Raw genomic sequence first — 8,877 nt, 5'->3', positions numbered from 1 at the left:
ACCAAGTGCATTCACCGGCAAGGTGATGCTTCCTTGAACGAGTTGCCCTTTCCATATTTTCTCTACCCAACCATGTAACCTAGAAGGAGATTTCCATCCAAATAAAATTATTATTTTTGTTTTCTCTACCCAACCATGTAACCTAGAAGGAGGTTTTCATCCAAATAAAATTATTATTTTTGCTCTTTTGTATGATTTTTTGGCAGCAATTATTGGGTGCAGTACTGGATGATTGTTTGTATTTCTTATAGCAGAAGTTGGATGCTTAATTATGCATGAAAACAGATGGTACATGACTGTTAAACAAAACAGGCGATTATGCAATTCTCCTAGCAGAACATGCATGGTTAATGATTGTTGTATGAACAGAAGAAAACAAAGGCCATGAAGAAAGAGGCAGCCTGAAGGGACACGAAGTTGGTGCTCTCGGGTGCCAGCGCACCCTATATGCGCCAAATAATTTAGTGATTCGAAAAAAAAGTTAAAAGAATCGGTGATCAAGTATTGTACTCGTGTAAAATGTTTGGCGTCCCATGGACTTGAGGGCAAAAAAATAATAATTCTGATGACAATATAGCATGAATAGTACTTTTTTTTGCGAAGTAGCATGAATAGTACTTGTATATAGCGTTTTTAACGAATCTTTAACCCGCGATATAATGAAAGTCATTCTCTAGCGAATCTTTTTATACGAGTACAATACTTGATCATGTTTGATTCCAAAAAAGTGTCTGAATTTCTTGAACTTTTTTGAATCACTAAATTATTTTCGCATATAGGGTGCTCTGGCACCCGAGAGCACCGAAATTGGTAAAGCTATCTGGATGGCTGATGGCACACATGGGCTTGGTCTCTGAGCTATTCTCAGCTCCTCGTAGATCAGATCAGTGTTGAAGGCCGAGCAGAGCAGCAGCTGCCTCAGCTTCTTCAGTACCAGAGCAGGTGTTCAGTCCTGCAGCAAGCAGATCACAGGACAAACGGCTTGACCGTTACCAACGCTTTTTGCCCATCCATCGCCAGCCCTCTATCTCCTTGCTCTTTGGTATCTTGAGAGCTTTGGCCACATCTTAGCAGCAAACAGAGGCTGTTTGCAGCAGCCACATCTAATATGGATGGACGAGATTCTTAAGCAATTAATTGCCAAGAACGCCATGACAGAAGTAGGGTACTATTGTGGTTCTTGCATCTTCACCAAGGAAGATAGTGGCACCAACAGCTAGTCCGGTCCTGCGAACCCAAGGTAAAGTCCCATGCTTTGTGCATTGCATCCCCGAGGGCAGCGAACAATGGCAATGGCATGGCGAGCATCTTCAGTTTCATGGCCACAAATCTTGCAAACAATCGGCGGCGGTGGGGAGGCACCATGGCTCCTCCGCCCCACGCTTGGCTTGGTGCGCGCAAGCGCCAATGAAGTAGTAGGAAACAATCCAAAAGCGGAAGCATCTTCTCCAGCATACAAAGTACGCCTTCGAGCTTGGTTTACGCACTGCATAGAAAGCTGTCTTTGCACGACACGCACCAGGAGACGCCCTGGTCAGACTGAGTGTTGATGATTGGCAATCAGGGACAGTTGAGTCCAGCATCTGTACACTCCAGTCTCCAGCGATGAGGGATGGAAGTTGGTTCAGAATATAAATGGGTACATCTCAGATGAAACTCGAGGTAATATCTTATCGAAATGAGCCGATTTCGAACAAAGTTCTGACAAAACTTTGACTCGTTTCCAGTCAGTCAGAACTAAATAGAGGCTAATAATACCACGACCCCTTTCATGATTAGTACTCATGTTCACAGTTGAACTTTTTTTTCAGGACAGTGTGTGTCACAACTCAACTATGTAACACAAGAACTGTACTGTAAATGATCCAGTACAAAAAACCATAAACAGGGTAGTCAAACATGGCCTATCTTCAAAACAAAAAGTAGCATAGACACAAGAGGTAGCAACAGAATTTTGTGGGAATCATATGAGACAACAAACAAGCAACAGACAGTGATTCTGCTCATAAAGCAGCCTTGAGAAAGCAGGACCATTGGCTATCAAACAGAGGTAGGTAAAAACACATTTTATATTCAAAATAATTCAGAATGATCGTCAGGTCAACGTTGACCCGATGAATAACAATGTCTTCCCTCCAGGGTTGATCACATGGAAGTAGTGGAGACTGGAGAGAATATGTGGTCTCCTTGTAGAAATTAAATACAGGACACATTACTCAAATAAAAATTAAACGGCAGCAACAGAGGATACCGAGAAGGAAACCTGATGGGCCGTCTCTCGGTAGAGCAGCAGCGGCAGCTTTAGATCTTCGAGTTGGCGATCTTGTACCACTCGGTGTGGAAGGAGCCAGGCATGTCGACCCTCTCATAGGTGTGCGCCCCGAAGTAGTCCCTCTGGGCCTGGACGAGGTTCGCGGGAAGCATGTCCCTCCGGTAGGAGTCGAAGTAGGCCAGACTCGCGGACATGCCGGGGATGCTGACGCCATTGTTGATGGCGAGGTAGACGACCCTCCTCCACGCAGCTTGCCTGTCCATGATCTCCTGCACGAACTCGGGGTCGATGAGGAGGTTGGTCCTCGAGCTCGCCGTTCCTGTCGTAGGCCTTCTTGATGCGGTCCAGGAAGCTGGCGCGGATGATGCACCCGTCCTTCCAGATCCTTGCCAGCTCGCTGAGATTGAGGCCCATCCTTTCTCCGTGCTCTTGGCCTTGATGATGTTCATGCCCTGGGCGTAGCTGCAGATCTTGGAGGCGTCACCTTCCTCACATCCTCGATCACCTGTGCCTTGTCGACAGTTTCGCCGCTGCTGGTCCCTGGTTTCTCGCTTATTAGCTATTCTCAGCTCCATAGATCAGTGTTAAAGGCCGGGCAGAACCGCAGCTTCTTCCCGATTAGAAATGTGTTCAGTCCTGCAGCAAACACATAGCTGCAGCAAGCACATAGCAGGAGGACAACGGCTTGAGCGTTACGAACTACAGCACCGGCATGCACTTCCCTGACCTGTTATCCACCAATTTGAGTTAGTTCAAAATGGAAGAGCATGGATCCCCAGGCCCACAAAATGTGAGAAGTTTAGTTCAAAATGTACTACAGGCATCAAACAACCCAATGACTAGACTCAAGCGCAGCTTGCACATGAAGTTTAGTTGCGTGTTTACTTACATCCCTATATGGCTGGATTCAAGAGCGAACTGCACTTCTCCGCAATTATATACAAGTGCATTTGGATGGACAGTGACGGCCTACATCGGCCGATGGAATTTTGCAGTGCACATGGGGAGGCAGTGAACGGCGATGGCAGCGTGAAGATATCAACCGGTTGGAGGGAGCACCACAAAAGGCAACAAAGAGTATCTGCATCCATATACATGTCCACCGGGTGATGTCTCAGAACGTTATCTTTTTTTTTTCATATTTGTTCAATAAGACCACCAAAGCCGGTTCGACCTATGGTTAGGAGGCATTGGAAATAAAAGTGCATTTCCTGCATGACTTGCATGTCGCTCCATCATGAACATAAGTACAGGAATAGCTTCTGAAACTGCATACAAAGACAACAGATGGTTACAGTACAGGGAACCATAAAGATGGTGAGGAGCGCAGCCTACCAGAACCGAAGCTCAGCCTTCAAGAACTCCGGCACAAATTATAATTTGGACATGTAATTATACAATTTTGATGCACTATATTCTGGAAACACTACCATTTTTTTGCTTTGGTAAACTACTATAGATTTTTGAAGGAAAATTTAGGTACGTGCAACTATCCAGATTCTATACTCGAAGGCTCTCTCTAAGTTGTATGGAATTTTGCCTGTGCCACTAATGATTGCGGTCAAGTCTTCGCCGTTGACGTCTCCTTTGACCAATTTCTTTCTTTATGGGACCCTCCTATTTGTCATGCCATTAGCAACAAAGAGGAGACTAATTTGACTCTTCCATTCACTATGGGGGCCAACTAATAGGGGGTGGGTCATAGAAAAATGGGATCCATAGAAAAACTCTCATCCAGTCCATCAAGAGATGTGTCTATCGTCGGTCATTATGATCTATTCATCGAACTGTCAAGTTAGTACAACAAACATCAGAAGTAAAACATACATCCAGATCCGAAGACCAGCTAGCTAGCGACGACTACAAACACTGGAGCGAGCCGAAGGCCCACCGCCATGAATGCCCTCCTCTTCGGACCCAGTCAAACTTTGTTGCTGTAGACAGTCGGGAAGTCATCATGCTAAGGCCCTGCCGGACCTGCGCACCAGAATAACAATTGTTGCCGATGAAGAGAAGCGTATATTGAAAGGATTCAACCTGTAGCCACATGACCGTAGATGAAGCTTTCCATCCATTCACAACTGTCATCCATATTTTGTCTACTCAACGATGCAAGCTAGAAGAAGCTTTCCATCAAATAGAATCTTTCTGTGGCTTTGTTTAAATTTTTTTGGAACCCCTCTTTTTCTCCATGTAGAAGAGTTGTTTCTCCTTTCCAATCAAGATCTCCTTGTGATATACGATCAATAGTCCATAGGAAAGCCCACCTACGACATCTAGGAAGAGTATGACGTCAACAATGTGAATGTCCGATGATGACGACTTTGACCGAGAAACCGGCTGAGCTAGATCACATTGTTAGCTCCATATATACGCCAGACCAGGGTTGTCGAATGCTTGGCAAAGTCTGGTAGAACAGAGGGTCATATAGTTTGTTGGTTACGTCAACCCCTGGATTGTATGTCGGCTCACGGTGGCCGATTGTAATCCTGTATTGGAGGAACAAAACTCATAGTCTTTCTGCAGAAAAAAAAAACAGAAACTGGCTGAGCCGACGGTCACACCCATGCTCCAGTCGGAGACATTGGCTCCAGATCCCCAGTTATCTCTAGTTAGTAGTTACTAGACGGATTTGCCTAAGCGATCATACTAAACTTGGCTACATGGTTGTTTTCACGACTTAGGGGTTTACCTACCCTTGGATTACCTTGCTAATGATGTTATGTCTTTATCAATATGCCGGTTTTAACTTTTAATCATTACTCTATGTGAATGACTTGCTACCTTCTGCCTTTTTACCAAGTTTCTTTAGACTGGATCAGTGATACGTTGATATTGGGTACAGTATTGGATGATGTTGTATTTCTCATAACAGAAGTTGAATGCTTATGCATGATACACGATTGTTATACAAATTGGCGACTATGGATGAGGTTATGCAATTCTTAGCCAGACATGCATGTTTAAAGATTGTTGGATGAACAGAAGAAAACAAAGGCCATGAAGAGCCAGCGTGAAGCTGCTCTTGACGACTGCGTGGAGCATGCAGAAATTGGTAAAGCTACCTGGATGGCTGATGGCACACATCGGCCCTGGTTTCTTCGCTTAGCTATTCTAAGCTCCTCATAGATCAATGCTGAAGGCCCAGAAGAACAGCAGCTGCCTAAGCTTCTTCAGGATCAGAACAGGCGTTTAGTCTTGCAACAGGCAGATAATAGGACAACGGCGTGAGCGTTACGAACTAAAGCACAATCATGCACTTCCCTGACCTGTGGTCCATCCAATTTGAGTTAGTTCAAAATGGAAGAGCGTGGATCCCCAGGCCCACAAAATGTAAGAAGTTAGTTCAAAATGTACTACATGCATCAAACAACCTAATGACTAGACTCAAGCGCAGCTTGCACATGAAGAGTGTTTAATTGCGTGTTTACTTATATCCCAATATGTTTGGATTTAAGACTGAACTGCACTTGTCCCTACATGGAAAATTATAGTGCACATGGGGAGTCAGTGTACGGCGATGGCAGCGTCCCGTGGAAGATATCAGCTGGTTGGAGGGAGCACCATATAAGGCAACACTGTTGGAAATATGCCTTAGAGGCAATAATAAAATGGTTATTATTATATTTCCTTGTTCATGATAATTGTTTATTGTTTATTCTATAATTGTATTAACGGGAAACCGTAATACATGTGTGAATACATAGACCACAACATGTCCCTAGTGAGCCTCTAGTCGACTAGCTCGTTGATCAATAGATGGTTATGGTTTTCTGACCATGGACATTAGGGCGCCTCCTCCTTCCCCCTTCCCCCTATATATAGTGAGGGAGAGAGAGGGCAGCCGCACCCCTTCCCTGGCGCAGCCCTTCCCCTCTCCAACACCTCGTCCTCCTCCGTAGTGCTTGGCGAAGCCCTGCAGGAGAACCGCAAGCTCCACCACCACGCCGTCGTGTTGCCGGAGTTCTCCCTCAACTTATCCTCTCCTCTTGCTGGATAAAGAAGGAGGAGACGTCCCCGGGTTGTACGTGTGTTGAACGCGGAGGCGCCGTCCGTTCGGCGCTTGGATCGGATCTTCCGCGATTTGAATCGCCGCGAGTACGACTACATCAACCGCGTTCTTGTAACGCTTCCGCTTAGCGATATTCAAGGGTATGAAGATGCACTCCTTCTCTCTCCCAACTCCTATATTGATCTTGATGACACGTAGGAAAATTTTGAATTACTACTACGATCCCCATCAAACACAACGCAGCATCCATATACACGTCCACTGGATGATGTCTCACAACGTTTGTTTTTTCATATTTGTGTAATAAGCCCACCAAAGCAAGTTCGGTCTAGGGTTAGGAGGTATGGAAAATAGAAGTGCATGTTCCATTTGACTTGAATGTTGTTGTTTCCTGAACGTTAGTACGTGAATAGATTCTAAAACTGCATACAAAGACAACAGATGATGTGGAGCGCTGGTCAGGATCCTCTGATGCAGCGCATCATACAGTATGGTCGCCGTCGTGTGGAATCGGCCCCATGTGTCATTCGCGCTACATCATTGTATAGTACTGCAGAGGATCTGAACCCGTGGAGCGCAGCCTACCAGAGCCAAAGCTAGCCTATGAGAATCCGCACTCAAATTCTAATTCAGACATGTAATTATACAATTTTGATATAATATACTCTGGAACAAAATCCAATTTTTTCTGTGGTAAACTCCTATAGATTTTTGTAGGAAAAATTAGGTACATGCAATTATTCATATTCGATATGCGAAAGCTGTCTCTAAATATTATGGAATTGTGGTTGTGCCACTAATGATTGCGGTCAGGTCTTGTTGTCGTCTCCTTTGACCAATTTCTTCCTTTGTGGCACGCACCTCTTTGTAATGCCATTAGCAACAAAGAGGAGACTAATTTGACTCTTCAATTCACTATGGGGCCCACTAATGGGGTGGGTCATAGAAAAAATGGGATCCCTGGAAAAGCTCTCATCTAGTCCATCGTGATATGTGTCTATCGATGGTCATCGGCCACCTCCCCTCTTCCCCATCTTCTATTCATCAATTGTCAATGTAGTACAAAGAACACCAGAAGTAAAACTTACATCCAGATCCTTAGATTATCTAGCGACGACTACAACATTGGAGCGAGCCGGTCAAACCTTGTTGCAAGAGATAGTCGGGAATCGTGCTAAGACCCCACCGGACCAGCACACCAGAACAACAACTGTTGCCGATGAAGAGAAGCATAGGTCGAAAGGATCCAACATGCAGACACATGACCATAGACAAGAGGAGACCAAATCCAGCTAGAACTGTCGTAATCTGTCGGCGACACACCTCCACACACCCTCCGATGATACTAGACACACCACCGGGATGGGGCTGGGCGGGAAGAACTTATACATCTTCACGGAGCCACTGCCGCTTCGCCTATCTGAACAGGACCCAAATCCTAAACAAACTTTAAGAAAACCTAAAAACGGAGTCCTCCGGCTGGGAAACCCTGTTCCTATTTGTTCGATGTATTTTTGTGATTACTATTTTCAGAAGATATAAGTATAAATGTAACTTTTTCTTTCTTCTTTTAATTGCAAGTTATGCACATCTATGTTTTATATTGAGTGTATACGTACACACACGCATTAGGCAATCCTCGATGCAATGGTACGTGCATGCATGCATTTTGAGTTTGCTCACGTACTAACCAATGTATACTTGCACTTGATGCTCCGTGGCATAGACTTATACACACATGCAGGTTACAATCAGAAGGCTGAGTCCATATCTACGGCGCGCCCACAAGATTACATACAGTATGCGTATTTCTTTAAGTGCCGTATATACCGGCCGGCAAGCGCGCGTATACGTACTTGAATACTTGTGATTATTTCAACTAGCAAACACCGGAGATAAGCATGAAGGTGGCGATCGAAGGAACCAGGCCCACCGTCAGTCAGGTAGCTAGGTACGCATGAGACGGTTTTCATTTTCTGTGTGCAGGCGTACGCGTCAAGAAGAAGAAAGATAAACATCAGCGAGATGATAAGATTCGGGGAGATTGCATCCATATCTAGTCCAAGAAAATCGGGACGTTTGGCCCGTCTCCATCCGCCGGGTCGCCCATCTCCTGCCTATAAATACACACACCTAGCTACGCAGAGAGGACTCACGTACACACCCATTCTGAAGGCAATCGCATAATACCTTTAGCACACATCCATCGCACAACACCTCAAGCACCCATCCATCCACCACGCAGCACTCCATTCATTCATCACGCAAGCCTGCAGAGGAACTCCCTCACGCACCGGCTCGCATCTACCCGGCAGGAGGAAGGACGCAGGCACCCGAGCCGGCGTACACGGAGAGAGGAGGCCGGCGTACAGGGAGCTCGGCGGCTGTGACATGGACGTGAAGCTCACCGGAGGACGACGCATCGCCGGAGCTCATCTTCACCAAGCCCGCGCTATGGACGCTGACGCCACCGAGGTTGGTGTCACGGAGGTCGATGCCACGGTGGCCACCCCCACTCATCACCGCTCGATGAGGACGACGAGTCGCCGGAGCTCATCTTCACCAAGCCCGCGCTATGGACGCTGACGCCACC

The 8,877-nt window shown here is 45.9% G+C and overlaps 1 pseudogene; it reads right to left on the bottom strand.

The window, feature by feature from the left end:
* Positions 1-2,301: 2,301 nt before the first annotated feature.
* On the bottom strand, positions 2,302-2,993 carry LOC123152801 (6-phosphogluconate dehydrogenase, decarboxylating 1-like; annotated as a pseudogene).
* Positions 2,994-8,877: the final 5,884 nt, after the last annotated feature.

The sequence above is a fragment of the Triticum aestivum genome, chromosome 7A (assembly GCF_018294505.1).
Source record: "Triticum aestivum cultivar Chinese Spring chromosome 7A, IWGSC CS RefSeq v2.1, whole genome shotgun sequence".
NCBI classification, from domain to species: Eukaryota; Viridiplantae; Streptophyta; class Magnoliopsida; order Poales; family Poaceae; genus Triticum; species Triticum aestivum.
The sequence above is the reverse complement of the archived record's forward strand: the minus strand, read 5'-3'. Positions and strand labels throughout refer to the sequence as shown.